This window comes from Rhincodon typus, chromosome 22, assembly GCF_021869965.1.
Source record: "Rhincodon typus isolate 14 chromosome 22, sRhiTyp1.1, whole genome shotgun sequence".
In the NCBI taxonomy this organism is placed as follows: domain Eukaryota; kingdom Metazoa; phylum Chordata; class Chondrichthyes; order Orectolobiformes; family Rhincodontidae; genus Rhincodon; species Rhincodon typus.
In genome coordinates, this window is record NC_063353.1 from 28,205,116 (window position 1) to 28,225,078 (window position 19,963).

Here is a 19,963-nt window from a genome sequence, read left to right on the forward strand (position 1 = left end):
AGTATTCTTCCCCGTTGTGAATTGAATCCAAAGAGTTTAACCAATAAAAAGAATATAGTACTCATCATTCATTACCATATATTGTGCATTGATGTAGCACGGCATCTAAAAGCGGTTATCCAGCTATGTGGAAACTGCACCAAGAAAAGCACTTTAAGCTTAAGTAACTTGCAATGCAATATACCTCGTCCTCCAAAATATCTTTGTCAAAGTTATCTATGAAAATACACCACTTAAGCTTAAAGTAGATACAGAAATTAGTAGCAGGCTCACTGCTCAAAATACTCACTTTGGGGTACCAATCAATAATACTGAAGCAGTACCAAACCAGGTGGCCATAGCAATGGATTACAATTCAAAGGAAATTACATTTGGAAAGAAGAAGACCTCAAATCCTATAAGCAATGCAGAAAGGCCAAAACTACAGGGGACCTGATCCAAATTTTAAAAAAAATCATCTCTGGCACCAGGCAAGGTGCAGGAGGACTGGAGGACAGGTAAAGTGGTTCCAATTTACAAGGAGGATGGCAGAGGGAACTACAGACCGAGTGGTTAAAAAGGCTGAGAAAGGTCTTAGGCTACAGGAAAATATAACGTCAGATGGGCAAGTCGGGGCCAGACGAAATTTAACCATGATAAATGTGAGGAGATGCACTTGGGAAGAAGTAATAAAACAAGGAAGTACTCAATGAATGGCAGGACAGCAGAAAGCTCAGGGGAACAGAGGAATCTTGGGGTGCTTGGGGAGATTATATTGGAGCTATGCAGAACTTTGAGCAGGCCACAGCTAGATCACAGAGTAGATCATAGAATCCCTACAATGTGGAAACATGGCATTCGGCCCAACAATTCCACACCTGCCCTTCTGAACAGCATCCCACCCCATCCATTCCCCTAATCTAACCTAAAACATCCCTAAACACTATGGGCAATTTAGCATGGCCAACCCACCTACCCTGCACATTTTTGGACTGTGGGAGGAAACCGGAGCACCTGGAGGAAACCCAGGCAGACATGGGGAGAACGTGCAAACTCCACACAGACAGTCGCCCAAGGCTGGAATTGAACCCGGGTCCCTGGCGCTGTGAGGCAGCAGTGCTAACCACTGAGTCACCTTGCTGCCCTACTCATGCAGTTCTGATTGCCACACCAGGAAGATGTGATTGCAGCCCCTGCAATGCAGAGGAGATGCACCAAGATATTGCCTGCGATAGAGCATTCCACTATGGAGAGAGAGACTGGATAAGCTTGGATGTTTCTTGGAAGCAGGGAAGGTTGAGAGGGATGCCTGATGGAAGATAAAAGTGTACAGAAAGGCATGCACTGGGTAAATAGAGAGAACAGTCAAAAATAAGGGGGCAAACTTTTAAAGAGAAAGGCAGGAGATTTAGAGAGAATTTGAGGAAAAATATTTTTCATCTAGAGGTTGGTAGTGTCTGGAATGCGCTGTGTGGGAGGATAGTTGAGCCGGGTAACCTTACAACCTTTAAAAAGTACTTGGACGAGCACTTGAAGTGTAACATTCAAGGCTTGGGCTTAGTGTGAGAAAGTGGGACTAGTGTATTTTTGGTGGTGCAAACTCAATGGGATACAGGAAACTGTACCACGTGCTTCTATGGTACAAAGCACTTTAACAATGGTGCATGGAAAATTACAGAAATTTCTTATGTCTATTTTCCCTCTTTCAGCCATTGTTCCATACTGGTATATAGTTCCACAAGTGTCATTAGCAATTCCCCATTCATTATTTCTTTTTTCCATGAAACTTGAAATTAAATGTCAGATTATTCTTCTGGGTGGGGAAGAGGGAAAGAGAGGAAGAGAGGGAGCATGCATGGTGGTGCTGGTGGGTGCAAGCATTCAACGTAGTGACAGCTAGTGGGAAGCCAAAGGATTGGGAAGCCTTTAAAAAGCAGGCAGAGGATATTTAAAAGGGCAATATTAGTGGTGGTAGTAGTGGTTGGGGAGTGGGAGAATGACACGTGAGAGTAAGCTAGCTAGTAATATTAAAGAGGATTGCAAGAGGCTGTTTTAGATGCCTGAAAGGTCAGACAGAGACAACAGTGGACATTGGACCCCTGGAACATGAGGTTTCAGAAGTAATAATGGAAACCAAGAAATAGGTAGAGACAAAAATAAAACTGCAGATGCTGGAATTCAAGGTAGACAAACAGAAGGCTGGAAGAACACAGAGGCCAGGCAGCATCTGGAGGAAAGGAGCGGACGACATTTCGGGTATTACTGTTCTTCAGGACTGGATGTGGGGGTAGGGGGAGCTGCAGATAAAGAGGCGGGGGAAAGGGGTGGAGGCAGAATGGTAGTGACAGATGGACACTAGTAGTAGGTATGATCTGGTTGGCTGATGACAGGGATGAATCCAGTTGGTGGCTGGAAGGGAGGATCAGAAGGTGGAATGGAAGGGAGGAAGTGGGGCTGGAAAGGGAGCCAGGGAATGGGTGGGAAGGTTTTTTGAAATTGGAGAACTCAGTGTTGAAACCTCTGGGCCGTAGGGTTATCAGGCAGAAGATAAGGCGTTGTTTTTCAAATTTGCGTTCCGAAATGCTGCAACACTAAAGGAGGCTGAGGACAGACGTGTTAGAGGGGGACTGGGACAGGGACAGGAAATTGAAATGGCATGACCGGGAGGGTAGGTTGGCCATTACGGGCCAGGTGGAGGTGCTTGGCAAAAAGGTCACCTAGTCTACGTTTGGTCTCACCAATGTAGAGAAGATCACATCGGGAGCACCAGATGCAATAGACTAGGTTGGAAGAGATGCAGGTGAAGCTCTGTCTCACTTGGAAGGGCTGTTTAGGGTTTTGAATGGACGTGAGGGAGGTGGTGTGTATGTGCGAGTGTTATATCTTTTATGGTTACAGAGGAAAGTACCAGGCGGGTTGGAGTGGTTGGCGGGGACTGTGGCGCAAACCAAGGAGTGGTGAAGGGAATGGACCTTGTGGAAGACAGAGAGGGGTGGGGAGTGGAAGATGTTCCTAGTGGTGGGGTGTAATTGGAGTTGGCAGAAGTGTTTGAGGATGATATGTTGGACGTGGAGGCTGGTGGGGTGGGAAGTGAGGATAAGAGGGACCCTACCTTTATTATGTTTGGAGAGGGCAGGGTGGTGATTAAGAGCTGTGGAGCAGGGAATGGAGGCGGCGTGATGGAGGGTGGGAAAGAACGCTGTTTGAAAAATGTGGGCATCTGGGATGCTTGGGAAGAAATAGATACTTTGCATCAGTCTTCACAGTGGAAGATTTCAACAGCATACCCAAACTTCAAGAAAGTGAGGGGGCAGAGGGGAGTGTATGGCCATCACTAAGGAAATACTGGGAAGCTGTAAGGTCTGAAAGCAGATAAATCACCCAAACCAGATGGACTACACCCTATGGTTCTGAAGGAGATAGCTAAGGAGATCATGGAGGCATTCGTGATCATGTTTCAGGAATCACTGAGGATCCCAGAGGGCTAGAAAATGGCTAATGTAACACTCCTGTTTAAGAAGGGTCAGACGCAGGAACCTATAGGCCGGTTAGCCTCACTTCAATCAGTGGTAAAATTATACAGTCCATTAGTGAGTATGAGATCGTGGAGGACTTGGATGTGCATGGTAAAATAAAGCGAATGCGCAGGCAGGGCAGGAGACAGCATGAGAGGGAGCAAGCAGAAGAGGGCGCAGGCTGTAGAGGGAAGTGGTCAGAAAGAGTGCAGGGTAGCAGTGAATGGGCAGGCAGAGGAGCAAGATGGAGTGCAGGCTTATGGGGAATCAAGAGAGAAGTGAAAGAAAGTATGTGCTCGTGGGTGAAACAGAGCGAGAGAGCAAGAGAACGTGACCTTAGGAACAGATGGTGAGTTGAAAGTATGCAGGAAATCCAGAAACTCACCGACATCCAGGACCTGCTTGGATTTTTCAGCACTGACAAAGCCAGCCACGGTCCAAGCACCCAAAAACCTACTTCACCGTAAACTAACAACGAAGAAGTAGACAGATGGACAGTGTTCATTGCAAAGAACACCTCAACAGAGGATCAATCCTCGACCACTGTCTGCAGGTGTCACCCATCACCACTCCAGATTGACATGAGATTGAGAAGGCCATCCAACAAATGAGAACCAATAAGGCCACTGGTGCAAACTGAATCCCCACTGAAATTGTAAAACATAATGAAGTACACTTGGCTCACTACATTATACCACCTGAAAGGAAATCATCTGCGACAGTGATTGCAACCATCAAGAAAGGTGACAAGATCAACTACAGCAACTACAGGGGATATCCCCATTGTTTGCCACAGAAAGGTCAATGCAGATATCCTCCTTGATTACCCTCTGCCTGTGGCTGAAGAACTTAACCAGAGTCACAGTGGTCATAAACTTGACAACAGAAGTTCAAGAAAAATGCACAAAGTAGCAACAATTTCTTTCAAGACCATCTTTTACCTCACAAAGGCCTCAACTCCCAACTGGGAAGGATTACAGAACACCTTCCTGAAATTTGACACCCACAGAAGTTTATCACCATCCTACACCTACTGTCTGACGACATGCAAGATCCTCACCAATGGATTCATCACTTACAGTCATACAGCATGGAAACAGACCCTTCAGTCCAACTAGTCCACGCTGACCATGTTCTCAAACTAAACTATTTCCACCTGCCTGTGCTTGGCCCATATCCCTTGAAATCTATCCTTTTCATGAACTTTTCCAAATGTCTTTTAAACGTTCTAACTGGACCTACAGCCACAACTTTCTCTGGCGGTTCATTCCACACACAAACCACTCTGTGTAAAAAAAAGTTTCCCCCTCATATCCTTTTTAAACTTTCTCCTGTAACCTTAAAAATATGCCCCCTAGTTTTGAACTTCCCCCACCCTAGAGAAAAGACCCTTGCTATTCACCTTATCTATGCCCTTCATGATTTTATAAAACTCAAAAAGGTCACCGCTCAACCTCCTACGCTCCACTGAAATAAGTCTCAGCCTTTCTAGTCTATTTTTATATCTCAGACTCTCCATTCTGGGCAACATCCTGATATATCTTTTGTGAATTCTCCAGTTTAATAATATCCTTCCTATGACAGGGTGACCAGAACTGCACACAGTACTCCAGAAGAGGCCTCACCAATTTCCTGTACAACCTCAGCATGACATCCTAACTCTTCGACTCAAAGGTCTGAGCAACGAAGACAAGCATGCTAAATGCCTTAACCACCCTGTCTACCTGTGGTGCAAATTTCTAAGAGTTATGTGTCTGAACCACATAGCCAATAACAGAGTAAAATGGAGTCATGCAAGGCTGCATCCTATCTTCCTTGCCACAACACTCCAGCCCATACTCTTGAAGATCCCTGTCAGAGAGCAGCTACTCCACAGGATTGCTGAGAAACTGTTCAGTGTATATCACCTCCAGCCTAGCACCAAGATGACATCAACTTCTGTCACAGCACTAGCATAAAGACAATACTTGCATGTACACACACAGGCCTACTTCCAAAAAATTGATGAATTCACAGAGACTTATGAAAAAAGTAGGCTTTAGGCTAAACATCCAGAGGACAAAGGTCCTCTACCAGCCTGGTCCTGCGACACAACGCTGCTTCCCTGCCCGCGATTACTAAAGAACCATGATGAACCATTGAACAATCCAGGTCATTTTTCAAACCTTGGGCACTTGCTTTTAATGAGGGCAGGCATCGATGAAAATCAACATCACCTCCTGGGCAGCCTTTGTTTGTTTCAGGAAAACAGTGTTTTAATACAAAGGCCTCAAACTCAGCACCAATCTTACGGTCGATAAGGCCACTGGCTACTTGCTATCCAGCATGCAACAACATGGACAACGTACATCAGATACCTCAAATCCTCAGGACTGTCACTAGCAACACCCCTGTAAAATGCTGCAGAATCAATGGAGGAGAGATGGTCCAATATAGAACTGTCCTCTCTCAGGCCAACATCCCTGAGATGTGAGGCACTAGTTATGGTCAATCAGCTGCATTAGGTAGGCCACATGAGTGACTCAAGAATTCCAAAGCAAGCTCTCTAATCAGTTTTGTCACAGCAAGCAATTACCTGGAGGGCAGAGGAAATGCTTCAAGGACATCCTCAAAGCCTCACTGAGAAAACTGCAACGTCCCCATACGGGAATCATTTACACACTACCATCCAGAATCCGTGAAGATGATAACCACTTAGAGCCCTCAGACAGACACAGATGGAAGCCAAGTGGAAACAGCAGAAGGAATGTATGAAAATCCCCATATCTGTGACAAAGCATGTGTATCCAGCATTGGACGGTGTTATTACCGCAGAACCCATAATTCCAGAATGGAAGGAAGACATTCTTAGTCCCAAGGGAGTGCCCAAGAACCACCTTCTCCAGTCAGCCTGGTTTAATCATATTTGTGTCTCAGGAAAAGATTTTTCTTTATCATGATAACTTCCAAATCTCCTCATCTAGAAACAGTTTTGTTTGCCCTAACTTTCCTTTTCAAGGGAAAATAACTCAACTGTACTTGAACCATCTTGCTTTGAAAGTACGCCATTGTTCAGCCACCATTTTCCCTGCTAACATTTGACTCCAGTTTATTGGCCCTAATCCATTCCTACCCCAACAAAATAGTTCTACTGGCATCTGATAATCCTCAACTCCAATTTCTTGCCTTTTCCCCATAACCCTCTATGCCCTTACTAATTAAAAGCTAAATCTTTTTCAGCCTTAAACATATTTAACAATACAGCCCCTGCAATCCTCTCTGGTAAACAATTTCACAGGTTCACTATATTAAGACAAAAACAAACCTGCTCCTCTTCATAACTGGAGACTCCGACTGAAAGATTGTGCCCTCTAGTCATAGACTTGCAGAGTCAGAGTCATACAGCACAGAAACAGACCCTTCAGTCCAACTCATCCACGTCAACCAGACATCCCAATCTTATCTAGTCCCATTTGCCAGCATTTGGCCCATAATCCTCTAAACCCTTTCTACTGATATATCCATCCAGATGCCTTTTAAATGTTGTAATTGCATGAAAAAGTTACCCCTCAGGTCCTTTTTAAATCTTTCCTCTCTCACCTTAAACCTACGCACTCTAGTTTTGGACTCCCCTAGCCCGAGAAAAAGCCTATTCACCCTATCCACATCTCTCATGATTTTATAAACCTCGAGAAGGTCACCCCTCAGCCTCCAAAGCTCCAAGGAAAATAGCCCCAGCCTATTCAGCCTCTCCGTATAACCCAAACCCTCCAGTCCTGGCAACATCGTTGTAAATCTTTTCTGCATCCTCTCAAGTTGAACAACATCTTTCCTTTAGAAGGCCAACCAGAATTGTACGTAGTATTCCAAAGGTGGCCTCACCAATGAAGGTATTGCCAAATAATAACCTCCCAACTCCTATAGTCAATGTTCTGACCAATGAAGACAAACTTGACAAATGCCTTCTTCACCACTACACTGGCTTTCTGTGACTCCACTTCCAAGGAACTAACACTCCCCAGGACTGTGCCATTAACTGTATAAGTCCTGGCCTGGTTTGCTTTACCAAAATGCAGCACCTCAAATTTATCTAAATTAAACTCCATTTGCCAGTTCTTGCCTCACTGGTCCATCTAATCAAGGTCCCACTGCACTCGGATAATCTTCATCACTGTCCAATACATCACCTATTTGCATCATCTGCAAACTTACTAAACATGCCATCGATACTCACATCCAAATAGTTTATATACATGATATACATACACGTTTTCCCTCTTAAAGGACTTACCTCGAGCGTCAGCGGCCTTCATTTTTCAGCAGCAGAGGGAGAGGTGACAGCGAGGACCAGGGGGCTGCCGGGAATATATTTGGGCAGCGGCTGAACCCGAGACACTAAACGTGTAGTGTATCCCACCCGCCCTCCTCCTCTAACCAAAAAAAAGGACTCTGTGGTGTGTTGGTAAGGTAAGGTTTTTATACTTTTTCTATTTCTTCTGTATTGTGTAACTGGTTAAAAATTTACTTTTTTTAAATTTATCTATTAATTGGTCATTTGAAAGGACCATAGCAGAGAAGTATTAGAAAGTATTTAGCTCATAAATTGATATAAAGTAATTAACTAAGTAGAGATGGCTGGGCAGGTGATGTGCTGTAGCTGCATGATGTGGGAGCTGACTGATCCCATTGTCAACGGCAGTGACCACATCTGCAGCAAGTGTTGGTTGCTGGAAGAACTTCGGCTCAGAGTTGAAGATCTGGAATCTGAGCTTCAAACACTGCGGCACATCCAGGAGGGGGAGAGTTGCCTGGACGCTTTGTTTCAGGAGGCAGTCACACCTGGTAGATTAAGTAATTCAAATTCAGTTAGTGATCAGGGACAACAGGGTGTGACTGCAAGTGAGGCAGGTAGGGGGATCCTGAGTTCAGGAGTGGAGGAGCCTCAGCTTTTGACCTTATCCAACAGGTACGAGATACTTGCTCCCTGTGTGGATGAGGAAAAGGGCTGCGGGGAGGATGAGCCAGCTCACCATGGCACCATGGTGCAGAAGGCCATTCAAGAGGAGGGAGCAAAAAGACAAGTGGTAGTTATAGGGGATTCTATAGTTAGGGGGATAGATAGTATCCTTTGCAAGACGAATCGGGAGTCCTGCATGGTGTGTTGCCTGCCCGGTGCCAGGGTGCAGGACATCTCTGACCGGCTTCAAAGGATATTGGAGCAGCAGGGGGAGGATCCAGTTGTTGTGGTCCACGTTGGGACTAACAACATAGGCAAGGCTAGGATGGAGGACCTGTTTGGGGATTATCAAGCACTAGGAACGAAATTAAGGAACAGGTCCTCGAGGGTCATAATCTCCGGATTACTGCCTGAGCGACGTGCAAATTAGCTTAGGGATAAGAAAATTAGGGAAGTAAACACGTGGCTAAGGGAGTGGTGTGGAAAAGAGGGGTTCCATTTCATGGGGCATTGGCATCAGTTTTGGAACCGGAGGGATCTGTACCAATGGGACGGTCTCCACCTGAACCGATCTGGAACCAGTGTTCTAGCGAAAAGGATAAATAGGGTGGTCACTAGGACTTTAAACTAGTGAGTTGGGGGGGAAGGGAAAGGGAAAACGACAGGAAGTATGATGGTAAATAAAAAGGTAAGCAGCAGGTTAGCATGTGTGCAGGAGGGTTTAAGTTCAAGGCAGACCATGAAAGAAGCAAAAAGGAAGGATAACTCAGGAGATATTATTAGAGATGTTGGAAATCATGAGGGTAAGAAAGCTAGCATTAAGACACTTTACCTGAATGCTCGTAGCATTCGTAACAAGGTTGATGAGTTAACGGCACAAATCATCGCGAATGAATATGATTTGGTAGCCATTACGGAGACATGGTTAAAGGATGGTCACGACTGGGAGTTAAATATCCAAGGGTACCAGACTATTCGGAAGGACAGACAGGAAGGTAAGGGAGGTGGTGTAGCTCTGATATTCAAGGACGCCATCAGGGCGGTGCTGAGAGATGATATAGGTTCTATGGAGAATGAGGTTGAATCCATTTGGGTGGAAATTAGAAATTCTAAGAGGAAAAAGTCACTGATAGGCATAGTCTATAGGCCACCAAATAATAACATCACATTGGGGCGGGCAATAAACAAAGAAATAACTAATGCCTGTAAAAATGGTACGGCAATTATCATGGGGGATTTTAATCTACATGTAGATTGGTCGAACCAGCTCGGTCAGGGTAGCCTTGAGGAGGAGTTCGTTGAGTGTATCCGTGATAGTTTTCTTGAACAGTATGTAATGGAACTGACGAGGGAGCAAGCTATCCTAGATCTGGTCCTGTGTAATGAGACAGGAATAATTAATGACCTCATAGTTAGGCATCCTCTTGGAAGGAGTGATCACAGTATGGTTGAATTTAGAATACAGATGGACGGTGTGAAGATAAAATCCAATACCAGGGTCCTGTGCTTGAACAAGGGGAACTACAATAGAATGAGGGAGGACTTGGCTAAAGTAGACTGGAAACAAAGATTTTATGGTGGGACAGTTGACGAGCAGTGGAGGACTTTCAAAGCAATTTTTCAAAGTGCTCAGCAAAAGTATATTCCAATGAAAAGGAAGGACTGTAAGAAAAGGGGTAATCTGCCATGGGTGTCTAAAGAAATAAGGGAGGCTATCAAATTGAAAGAGAAGGCATACAAAGTGGCCAAAAACAGCATGAAACTAGAAGATTGGGAAAACTTTAAAGGTCAACAGAAAGCCACAAAAAGAGCTATAAAGAAAAGTAAGATGGAACATGAGAAAAAACTAGCACAGAATATAAAGACAGATAGCAACAGTTTCTATAAATATATAAAACGAAAAAGAGTGGCTAAAGTAAAAATTGGCCCTTTACAGCATGAGAAGGGGAATTTAGTTATGGGATATGATGAAATGGCCGAGGCATTGAACAGGTATTTTGTATCGGTCTTCACAGCGGAGGACACTAATAACATGCCAGCAATTGACAAAGAGACGAAGGTAGGTGAGGACCTGGAAACAGTCATTATTACGGAAGAGGTAGTGTTGGGCAAGCTAATGGAGCTAAGGATTGATAAGTCTCCTGGCCCTGATGGAATGCATCCCAGGGTACTAAAAGAGATGGCGGGAGAAATAGCAGGTGCGCTGGTGGTAATTTTTCAAAATTCGCTGGACTCGGGGGCAGTCCCAGCAGATTGGAAAACAGCAAATGTGACGCCACTGTTTAAAAAGGGAAGTAGACAAAAAATGGGGAATTATAGACCGGTTAGCTTAACCTCTGTAGTGGGGAAGATGCTGGAGTCTATTATCAAGGAAGAAATAGCAAGGCATCTTGATAGAAATTGTCCCGTTGGGCAGACGCAGCATGGGTTCATGAAGGGCAGGTCATGCTTGACAAATCTTTTGGAATTCTATGAAGACATTACGAGCGAGGTGGACAATGGGGACCCAGTGGGTGTGGTGTACCTAGACTTCCAAAAGGCCTTTGACAAGGTGCCGCACAAGAGGCTACTGCATAAGATAAGGATGCATGGCATTAAGGGTAAAGTATTAGCATGGATAGAGGATTGGTTGACTAACAGGAAGCAAAGAGTGGAGATAAATGAGTGCTATTCTAGCTGGCAGTCAGTGACTAGTGGTGTGCCTCAGGGATCGGTGTTGGGACTGCAATTATTTACAATTTATATAGATGACTTGGAGTTGGGGACCACATGTAGGGTGTCAAAGTTTGCAGATGACACTAAGGTGAGTGGCAAAGCAAAGTGTGCAGAGGACTGTGAAACTTTGCAGAGGAACATAGATACATTGAGTGAGCGGGCAAAGGTCTGGCAGATGGAATACAATGTAAATAAATGTGAAGTCATACATTTTGGTAGGAGTAATAGTAAAAAGGATTATTACTTGAATGGTAAAAAGTTGCAGCATGCTGCTATGCAGAGGGACCTGGGTGTCCTTGTGCATGAATCACAGAAGGTAGGTCTGCAGGTACAACAAGTAATTAGGAAGGCAAATGGAATTTTGTCCTTCATTGCTAAAGGGATTGAAATTAAAAGCAGAGAGGTTATGTTGCAGCTGTACAAGGTGCTGGTGAGGCCACACCTGGAGTACTGTGTGCAGTTTGGGTCTCCTTACTTGAGAAAGGATGTACTGGCACTGGAGGGGGTGCAAAGGAGGTTCACTAGGTTGATTCCGGAGTTGAGGGGGTTGGCTTATGAGGAGAGACTGAGTAGATTGGGATTATATTCATTGGAATTCAGAAGATTGAGGGGGGATCTTATAGAAACATATAAAATTATGAAGGGAATAGATAAGATAGAAGTAGAGAGGATGTTTCCACTGGCAGGTGAAGCTAGGACAAGAGGGCATAGCCTCAAGATTAGAGGGAGCAGATTTAGGACTGAATTGAGAAGGAATTTCTTCACCCAGAGGGTTGTTAATCTATGGAATTCCTTGCCCAGTGAAGTAGTTGACGCTACTTCAGTAAAAAGGTCGATTTTTTTTGAACAATAAAGGAATTAAGGGTTACGGTGAGAACGCGGGTAAGTGGATCCGAGTCCACGAAAAGATCAGCCATGATCTTACTGAATGGCAGAGCAGGCTCGAAGGGCCAGACGGCCTACTCATGCTCCTAGTTCTTACATTCTTATGAAAAGCAGTGGACCCAGCACCGATCCTTGCGCTACAAGGGGAAACAACATCTCTCCATCCAACCTGTCAAGATTCCTAACAATCATGAATGTTTCAACAAGGTTGCTTCTCATCCTTCTAAACCCCAATGAATATAGGCCCAACCCACTCAACCACTCCTCAAAACAAACTCTCCATATCCAGGATCAACCTAGTGAACTTACTCTGGACTGCATTCAATGCCAGTACAACAAACATTTTATTTACTGGCACCTATGGTACCAGGAGTGTACTGGTTAATCGAACATTCCAGTTGATCAAGAAGTCAAAGTAATCAATGTAAAATCACACTAAGCAAAAGAAACCTATTGCAGGGGTTATTTACCACATAAAGCATTTAAATAATAATGTAACTTTGTCTTAAATAAAACTTACCGGCAAAGAGCTTTCTCACTTGCACCCTCAACTAACTACTCGGATATTGCAGTGCTCGCAATAATACAGTAAACTTTGTGGCATTTGAGGTATATAATCTTGGCCGGTTTATTGAAGAGTGCTAGTTCAAAGTTTGCTGTCAATCTTTCTGAGATAAGGGGTCCAAAATGGTCCCCAATATTCCAGCTGTGGTCCAGTTTGTGCTTTCTATGGTTTTTAGTAAGACTCCCCTACTTTTATACTCTTTTTTTGAAATAAAGGCCTACGTTCCATTTGGGTTCCCTATTTCCTGCTGAACTTGGATGCTAGCTTTTTATGATTTATGCACAAGGATTCGCAAATCCCTGTGGTCTCTTTCTCATTTAAATGATATTCTGATCCTCTATTCTTCTTGGCAAAGTGCTTAACCTCACATTTTTCCACATTATATTTCATCTGCCAGGTTTTGGCCTACTCTTAATTTGTCTATATCACTCTGCAGACTCTTCATGTCATCCGCAGAATTTGCCTTCCCACCAATTTTTGCATCGTTTACAAGCCTGGCTACAGTGGATCACTTTCCTCATCTAAGTCATTAATATGTGTTTTAAAAGATTGTGGCTCCATCACAGATCCCTGCGTCACTCTACTATTTTGATGTTGCAATCCTGGAAATTCTCCCCCTTATCCAAACTGCGCCTTCTATTATTAGCCAAACGCCTATCCATGGTAATAAACCATCCTCAACACCATGGGCTCCTATCTTATAAAGTAGTCTTATATGCGGTACCTTATCAAATGCCTTCTTGAAATTCAAATAGATTACATCCACTGTTTCCCTTCTATCTATCCTGCTTGCTTCTTCCTCAAAGTTTTGTAATAATTTTAACAGGCATGATTTCCCCTTCATGAAGCCATGCGGACTCTGCTTCGTTATATTATCTATTTTAAATACTCTATTTCACTATTGACTATATTATAGACTCGAGCATTTTCCCAGTCACAGATTTTAAGCTGGCTGGCCTATCATTACCTGTCTTTCTGTGATCACCATCCCATAAATCTGACACTTGATCACCTCATTCCCAAGAACCAGATCTAGCTGTGCTGCCTTTCTCGTTGGACTGTAAATAGATAGTTGCACAAACCTCTCATAATTTTAAATAATTCCTCTTTCATCACCCTCAGCTTTCAATTTGAAAAGAAAGGATCCTAAGCTGTTTTTTTTCCTGATGGTACTGCTATCATCTCTGTAAATCTTTGTTATTCCTTCTCTGGTGCTACGAGATCCTTTGCACCATGTGGACCAGAAACTGAGTGCAACTGTGTTGTTTGACCAAGGTTCTATATAAGGTTAGAATAAATTCTCTGCTTTTCAATTCTATCCTTCCGATGCATCGCTTGCCTATTTATGACGTTAATAGTTTGTTATTGTTGCTACATGCTCTGTCAACAGCAGAAAACTAGCACAATTAATAATTTTGTTTAATATATGATCTGTCGCATGATGCATGAGAGTCACAAGTCTTAAACACTGCCCAAAAAATTCTGAAAAGGGCAGTCAGATAGATCCTGGAAGACTTGAAAATGAAAATCAAGCTTAGCTTTGAGAGATAAGCATTCTTTCCAGTCCTATCACATATTCCCATTATGCCAGAAGCATCCTGAGTGGAGCAAGTCTCCACTTTCTTTCCCTAGCATTGCCACATATCAGTGCCATTTTCCTCCCTCCCGACAGATCCTGCAGGCAACCCCATTCACACACCTTAAAAAGCTTCTGACTTTGAGTCTAACATTTCAACAGCAATCCAGGCAAAAATGAAACACCAACTTCACAATCAATAGAATTTTCACCTTTACACTGTCAAATTTTGAAATTCCCTCCTTTAATGTTCTTCGTCAAATGCAACCAATCCCTCTTTACAGTGGTAAAAACCCTTAGGACTAAGAACAGACTAGTGGAAAACTGTAGTCCACTTAGGGCTACTAACCTAAAGCAACTATTGCCAGGAAAATCCCTGGACTGCAACACCACATCACTTCCACCAAAGGGCCCTCAACCAATTCCGTTAAGCCCAAGACCAACAAACATCCCTCAGCTCTAGCAAATTCAAAGCCGATTGACAATGCTTGTAAAGCCCACAGTGTTTCTTTCCTTGGTCTTCAGAATTACAATATACTTTCCAGGTGAAAGAACTTAAAAAGGGAGATTGCAAAAGATTAAGGGAGAATGGGGGAGGCTTATATTTACTGTGCTCATGTTGACCAAGCATGGAATGTATATTTATTAGTATAGAGTACAGCAGTAGGACTACAATGAAAACCACTACTTAAAAGATGGAAGCCACGACTTGTCGAACCTCAGTATGTTCTATAACAAAGCTACTCTGGCATTGTTACATGACGTGTCCCAAAGTCTTAACTCCTGTACTCTAATTCTTTTTCTGTCATATGGACTGTTACAAGACACTAAGACTATGTTTCTTACTGCTCTTAGAAGTAAAAAGATCAGAATTTGGGGAATATTATTTGATTTCAAATAAGATCTGCACCTCATCGAGAGGTGAATATTCAAAATCTCATGCATTTTCCTCCTCTATCATTAAACTTTGTTATCCGAAGATGGTGCATGTTTGACGTGTGGTCAGAACAGGCTGTTGTTATATGAGATTTGCTAGGAAAGACAGAAAGGACAAGGCACTAGAGCAGGGTGATGATACAGGAAATGATAATCACAGCCTGGCAAAACAGAGTACACATAATTAAGCCCACGCCAGCCCATAAGATCACAGTGTGGGAGAATACCAAAAAATCAAATCACAGTACTACCTGAATACTCTAGCATTCATAGCAAAATGGACAAATCAAAATAAATATGATGTGATGCCCGTTACAGAAATGTTACAAGGTGAACAAGGCTGAGAACATAATATTTGAGGGTATTTGGCATTTCTGAAGGACTGAAAGAATAATAGTATGAAATTAGTACAATAGTAAAAGATAACCGTGGTCCAGAACAGCAAGATGGAGATTCAATTTGTGTGGAGATAAATAAAGGTAATAAATTGCTTGTGGAAAGTATTCATAGCCCCAATAACAGTAGCTACCTGTAAATACAGATAAATAATCATGGGCAATTTTAATCTTCCTACAGACTGGATACATTAAATTAGCAAAGGTGGTCTGGAAAGATTTTAGAAAGGGTAAATGGATCATTTGGTTGGAGCAATATATTTAGATCCAACCAGGGTACAGGCTATTTAAGACCTGGCATTGGATGATAAGACAAGAGTAATTATCAATCTCAACAAAGAAACATTGAGGCAACAGTGACTATAACCTTTGTCTGTCTAAGCTGCAAACTCCAACAGTCCATGCACAATGACCGGTATGCCCACATGGTTGCAAAATTAACTTCTGGTTCCAGAAGTTATTGCCGTGCATGGATCCCAGACTATCGGCATGGAAGAAAAGGAAAATAGGGATCATTGATCTCAACATAGTAAAACCGAGGGTTAGAAATGTAGTGCCTTCTGGTTAAATACAGGCAATTACAAGGATGCAAAGATGGCGTTGTTGAAAGTAGACTAGGAAAATAGGTTAAAAAGGTAGGATAGTAGAAAAACAGTGGTAGACATTTAAGGCGATATTTCATAACTCCCAAAATGATATAATCCATTGGGGAAAAAAACTATAAAAACGACGCAACATTTTATGCCAAGTTAAGAATCATACATGGAAAATGCATGCAATACTGCAAAGATTAATGGTACATCAGAAGAGTAAGCAAACTTTAGAATTAAACGAAGAATTGCTAAAAATAAATAAGGACAGAGAAATTAAGCATGAGAAAAAGTTAAATTAAAATATAAAAGACTGTAAGCTTTTACAAATACACCAAAAGCAACTGAATGGCTGAGTTGAGTGTTAGCTCCTTACAGGGTGAAACTGCGATACTAATAACAGGAACAAGGAAATAAGAGGTAATCGAGATCAGTTTCCACAGACGAAGACAGAAAAACAAAGATCAATTGAAATCAAAAGGCTGACAAATCCTTCAGACTGATGGAAAGTAGCTGCAGAGAAGGCGGTTGCAATCTTCCAAGATTTCACAAAGGTCATGGTGGACTGCGATGTGGCAAATATAATTTCAGAGCGCGGGCACGGAGGGAGAGCGCGGGCACAACGAAAAAAAGAGCGAAAAGAAAAAAACAGCGAGCGAAAAGAGCGCAAGAAAAAAAAGAGAATGAAAGACGGACACAGAGACACACCAAGCAGGCAATACATCACAGTTAGCCTAACATCAGATCCAAAGGAAAATGCCAGAATCCATTATTAAGTAATAGCAGGCCATTTAAAAAAAAATCAATGCAATCAGGGATCATCAACAAGGTTTTGTGAAAGCAAAACAGCATTAGAGTAATCTATACATCAGAATTCTTTAAGGAATAATAGAAAGGTGAATATTGGGGAAACCAGGAGATGTGGTGCATTTGGATTTCCAACAAGTATTCAATATGGTGCCACACAATATAGGAGACCATGGTGCTTGAATTTTAAAGTTCATTCACAAGATGACAGCATCACTGGCTAAGCCAGCATTTACTGGCCACCTCTAATTGCCCAGAGGATAATTAAGAGTCTGCCACATTGCTGTAGGTCTAGAGTCACTTGGAGGCCAGACCAGCTAAGGATGGCAGTTTCCTTCCTTAAAAGACATTAGTCAACTGAATAGGTTTTTCCAATAATCCACAACGGTCACCATTCGAATCTTAATTCCAGATTTGTACTGAATTCAAATTCCACCATCTGTTGCAGCAGGATTTGAATCCGGTTCTCCAGAACATTACCTCAATCTCTGGATTAACAGGTTGTTGAATTTGTTAGCAAACAGGATGCAGAGAATTCCGATAAATATCATTTTCAGGTTTGCGAACTTTAATTGGTCCTCAACTACACAGTCCTCGTTATTTGTGAGAGATAGGGCCACAAACTGCCCTCTGATAACGAAACATGCAGATAATGCTACTATGTGCGTTGAAGACCACAAGATCAATTTACTGAGAACAATGTGGGGAGACAAAAATAAGGTCCGAGATTATTTGCCAGCCTTATCAATGATTTGGATGAAGAGACCAAGCCAATGGTAGCTACATTTGCTGATGACACAAAGATCGGTTGGATAACAATTTGAATGGAGAGACACTGGAATTTAGACAGGTCAACTGGGTGGGCAAAAATATGAAGAAAGTGTGGGAAAATGTAACAGAGATAGCAGGAACTGCCGATGCCGGAGAATCTGAGATAACAAGGTGTAGAGCTGGATGAACACAGCAGGCAAGCTGACGTTTCGGGTCGAGACCCCTTCTTCAGAAAGGGGAGAGAAGGGTCTGAGGAAGGTCTCGACCCGAAATGTCAGCTTTCCTGCTCCTCTGATGCTGCTTGGCCTGCTGTGTTCATCCAGCTCTATGCCTTGTTATCTGGGAAAATGTAAGTTCTCTCATTTTGGCAGGATAAACAGAACAACAGTTTATTATTTGAATGGAGACAGATTACAAAATCTATGCTAGGGAGGCGCCTGGAAGTGCTGGTTAATGTATCACAAAAAGCTAACATGCAGGTATGAAAGGTGGCAAGGATAGTATATTGCAAGGAGAATGGAGTATATAAGTAGGATAATGTTACATTTGGTGTACAGGGCCTGTCATCACATCTGGAGTACCGCATACAACTTTAACCTCCTTAAAGGTGGGATAATAAGTACATTGTTCTGAGAAGGTACAATTGATGATTCCTGGAATGATGGGGTTGTTGTAGGAGGGAAGGCTAAGCTCATTAGGCCTCTATTCATTAGAGTTTAGAAGAATGAGCATCTTATTAATACATTCACATAAACATACAAGATTCTGACAGGATCTGAAAGAGTGAGTTGCCGGGAGGATGTTTCGTCTTGGCGAGAGCATGTGTGTGCTTGTGTGTTGTGGGGAAGCAGTGAGTGAAACAGAAGGATGACGGCCTGTGTTTGAAAATAAGGAGAGTCTCAATTAACAGACAAGGAGGAATACCATCCCTCCAGAAGTAGCTAGGCTTTGCAATTCTCTATCCCGGATACCAGTAGAGGCTGACTTAGTGAATATAGTAAAAGCTATGTTTGACAGATCTTTGATTAACAAGGAAGAGTTATGGGAGTCAAGCAGGAAAATGGCATCAAGCCCACAACTAATCAGCCATGGCTTTACTGAACAGCAGAACAGCTCAAAAGTGCTAAATAATACATGCTTACTCGTGTTTTGTATCATCTTGTGCATTGTTTCATGCTAATGTATAACTCATTAGCATCACTGGAGTGGATATTAATTGAGCATCACTATCGTTTTCAATCACATTATGAAGGTGCATCCATTTTTATTGAAATTTAAATTAATGATCACGATGATTTATGAAATCTACTAGATGGTAGGAAACATGTTGAGGTGCCAAGTAGGTAAAGGGTGTTGGTTTGTCTCGTGAAGATAAGTTGAACTAATTAAAGATAACATTACTGGAGCCTTCATCTTGCATCCTCCATAAACTTAGATCATCAAAAAAATTGCTACTTCCTCTATCCTGATGGCAAGCAGAAATTCTGCAGAAAAAACTAAAGAAGTTAAAATTATAAAAAGATACTGAATAGGCAGGCATTGTGAAAGCCTTGATACACTTTCCCCAACATATACAGCTATTTAGGCTTATTCCTGTTCAAAATATTAAATTTATCTGAAAAATGGACTATAATTTACATATGAAACAAAGTGTCAGAGCTTTTGTGGGCTATTTAGAGATAATGAATAACTTCAGTAATTACTGTAAAATCTATTTAGCAAAAGCTGTGAAGCAGTTTTTGATTTCTACAGATCTAATTGCATTAAATGAAATGATTAAAGTTCGTTATTGACACCTCCATTGATCTAAACATGGTTCATTACTGGTGATCCATGAGATTAAACTTAGGGAGTTCGCATTTTACTGATACTGTGCTTTGTACATGAAATGAATTGACTTCAGTGTACATAGGTTGAAATCTTTCAAGACTATCCAGTGTATAATGAAGGCCTTTCAAATGCACAAGTCCAACATTACAATATTAACTCCCCTTGCATCAGGCTTTCCTCACGCAAGCACAGTATAAACACTTAGCGAAGAAGAGTGACTGAAGTTCCAGAATATTTATTTCATGTGAGATAGTTAGCCACATACACCTCCATGATTCGAAATACTGTTCTGCTGCTTATCACAAAGTATTTCAACATGAAATGGTAAAATGGAGTGACTGGGCACTTTTGAAACAGTCTCCCAAACTTCCAACAGAAGTGATCCTGACCTCCCAACAGCATGTAATTTTATTCAGTTCATGATATTGCTCTGACCTTTGCCATTTACAGCTCTAATTTTCCC

General features: G+C 42.3%; 2 protein-coding genes across 2 annotated transcripts in view; both read right to left on the reverse strand.

Moving 5' to 3' along the window:
• LOC109913613 (guanine nucleotide-binding protein G(i) subunit alpha-1) overlaps nucleotides 1-19,963 on the reverse strand; it is a 1,176,207-nt gene that overhangs the window by 1,075,712 nt on the left and 80,532 nt on the right. The window lies entirely within an intron of this gene.
• Nucleotides 1-19,963, reverse strand: part of LOC109925135 (lysine-specific demethylase RSBN1L) — a 56,118-nt gene that overhangs the window by 30,548 nt on the left and 5,607 nt on the right. The gene's annotated exons all lie outside the window — the stretch shown is intronic.